This window comes from Nematolebias whitei, chromosome 17 (genome assembly GCF_014905685.2).
Source record: "Nematolebias whitei isolate Nwh7 chromosome 17, NemWhi1, whole genome shotgun sequence".
Classification (NCBI taxonomy): domain Eukaryota; kingdom Metazoa; phylum Chordata; class Actinopteri; order Cyprinodontiformes; family Rivulidae; genus Nematolebias; species Nematolebias whitei.
This window is the reverse complement of record NC_056514.1, coordinates 28,887,650-28,890,708: the sequence shown is the minus strand read 5'-3', so window position 1 is coordinate 28,890,708 and position 3,059 is coordinate 28,887,650. Positions and strand designations below refer to the sequence as shown.

The 3,059-nt window shown below is 39.5% G+C and overlaps 1 long non-coding RNA gene across 1 annotated transcript; it reads left to right on the top strand.

Moving 5' to 3' along the window:
- The first annotated feature begins 209 nt into the window (after positions 1-209).
- LOC119423330 lies at positions 210-780 on the top strand. Its single transcript, XR_005187462.1, has 4 exons — positions 210-255; positions 344-417; positions 515-622; positions 697-780. It is a non-coding gene; the product is annotated as an uncharacterized LOC119423330 (long non-coding RNA).
- The last annotated feature ends 2,279 nt before the right edge of the window (positions 781-3,059 follow it).

Here is a 3,059-nt window from a genome sequence, read left to right as displayed (position 1 = left end):
GATGTGAGCACGGTCAAATATTTAATAAAACTAAAATCATCTTTTACCAGAATGACTGGAAGAAACAGACACACAGAAGAGCTGAACCATAAAGTATAGTTTCGTCACACCTGTTCAGTAGATCCAAATGGCTCGTTTTTAGTTCATGAAAAACTAGAATTTCTTCACTTGTGCAACCTGACCAAAATAAAAGGAGCGTACTGCTCTGACTACTGAACATTTACCAGGTCACCTTTCAGCAGGACAGTTTACCAGGTGTGTTGTGTTTTTATTTTTAATGTCCGAGTATTCCAAATAATATTTTGTGTAGTAGTAAAGAGCTTTCTGGTTTTATTTTGAACAGAATCTGGTGTGGTCAGAGTGAAAACATGAAACCAGTGATTCTTGCAGTTTTGGTTTTGGTGCTTGTCAGCCAGAGTGAGTAAACTTGCAGCCATAGTATAATAAAAGCAACTAAAAGGTGTTTTTTAATACATTTTATATCAACTTTATGATGATGTTGTTAATTTCCAAGATGATGCCTTGAGATGTCACTGTGGAGGTAATATAAGGTGTCCAGAACCTATAGTTAAGTGCCACTCTGCTGACGATGGCTGTGCCTATATTGACTACTTCAGTCCACGTGAGTACAAACCTCCTTTACTTTAACTTTGATCATTTAAGCCACAGAAAATAACTTTTTTTTTTTGTCAACAGCTAGAGGTTTCTTTAAGGGCTGCTTTAATTTTTCTGAATGCAAGAAGATGAATCGTCCTGGTCATGTAAAATCCACTTGCTGCCTGACGGACCTTTGCATCGCATAGTTGTCATCAAGCAAAATATCTTCTGATGGTTTAATAATCTGATGCATTCCTTTCAAAATAAAAAGCATTTTGCTGCAACGTTTAATTGACATTTTGTGTTATTTTATCAAAACGTCTCGATTCTTATTGTTTTATGAAATTACGAAGACATCTTTCTGAGTAAACATCCATGAATTTTAGCAATGTGTTTTAATGCACAAAACATCAGGTGTTCTATGAATGCTTAAAAATCGTTTACACTTTAGATCCATTTTTCATCTATAAATTATTTGGTAACTATTGCGTTCCACAATTTTTGTACTATTTTAACAACATATATTTCAAAAACATCCAGCTTGTTAAGAAAATTCCTGCTATAACTTTTAGTGTTTGTGCTGTTTATACTTTTTGAAATATTTAACTATTTTAGCCACTGTTTCCTGTTTCATTGAAAATAGATTTCTTCTCTTTCTTTGTGCTGTTTACAACCTTTTACTGCACATTTCACCTTTTGTTTTGATTCTGCTTTTTGTGCTATTTTCAGCTCCGTTTTGCATCTTTCTACTAATTTGTTTTTTTCTGCTCTCAGTTAAAAATAGCTAATATATATAATAATATAAGTAATTCATTCATTCAACCTTTATTTATACAGCTTGGTATCATTGAGCCCGGGCTCCTTTACAAGAGAGACTTGTACACACAGTGCATCCAGAAAGTATTGATAGCACTTCACTTTTCCACATTTTGTTATGTCATAGCCTTATTCTAAATTGTATTAAATTACTCTTTCCTCAGTTCTACACACAATACCCCATTATGACAATGCGAACAAAGATTGTTTTAAGATGCATGAGAGAAGCGGAGTGTGCTTTATTCACACAAGGAGAGTTGTTGGTACTTCTTGTTGTGCCATGCTCTTAAGCTGAGACTGGAAGTAGTTGTAGTGCTTCAAGAAGGCTTAAGGGCTTCCATGGCTCCTCCATGAAAAAGCAATGCTTGAACAATGTAGCTGTCTGCCACAAACACCAAGATAGACTTGATCATGTGGACATGTGGTAGATTTGCAAACTATCCACACTAGGACTAAGCCCCTCCATCTGCAACTGGGTACTAGACTTTTTAACAAACAGACCACAGTTAGTGAGGATCCACAACCTCTCCTCCTCCACCATAACCCTCAGCACTGGCTCTCCTCAGGGATGTGTGTTGAGCCCCCTCCTGTTTACTCTGCTCACATATGATTGTGCAGCTACCCATCCAGGCTGTCACATTGTAAAGTTTGCAGATGATACAGCGGTGGTGGGATGCATCACAAACAATGATGAGTCCAGCTACAGGCAGGAGGTGGAACACCTGGAGAGCTGGTGCAGAGAGAATAACCTTCACATCAATGTGAAGAAGACAAAGGAGATGATTGTGGACTTCAGAAGGAAACAAAACACCTACACCCCCCTGAACATAAGAGGATCTGCGGTGGAAGTGGTCTCCAGCTACAAGTACTTGGGTGTACACATGAATGACAACCTCAGCTGGAGCAACAACACCACCAGCCTGATCAAGAAAGCTCATCAGAGACTCTACTTCCTCAGACGGCTGAGGCGAGCTGGTCTGGGAAGCTCAGTCCTCACCTCCTTCTACAGGTGTGCAGTGGAGAGCATCCTGTGCTCGAGCATCAATGTGTGGCATGGAGGCTGCACAGCTGCAGAAAGAAAAGCTTTGCAGAGAGTGGTGAAGGCTGCACAGAAGACTGTTGGAATCAGTCTCCCCACCATCACAGACATCTACACCTCCAGATGCAGGAAGAGGGCCACCTGCATCATGAAGGACCCCACCCACCCAGCACACACACTTTTTGCCCCACTCCCCTCAGGAAGGAGGTTAAGGAGCATTAAGTGTAGAACCACTAGACTGAGGAACAGCTTCTACCCTGAGGCTGTTAGACTCATGAATCTCTAACTAGAATAATCACTGTGAAAAACCATATCATGTTGCTGCTGATCTGTTTCATGTTGCTGCTGATCTGTTTCAATGTTGATGTGTTCATGCGTGCACATCTGCTCACAGACTCATGTTCATGTTTGTGCTGATGTTCAATGTTTTATGTTATGAGTGCTTAGTGTATATTTAGTTGATGTTTTTCTTAGTTCATATCTTAGATGTTATTACTGTTTTTCTTATACATTTTATTGTTGGATGTAACTGGGACCCTGTGTACATAATTTCGCTCCACCACATGTACCACATGAGGTGCGAATGACAATAAAGAAACTCTGACTC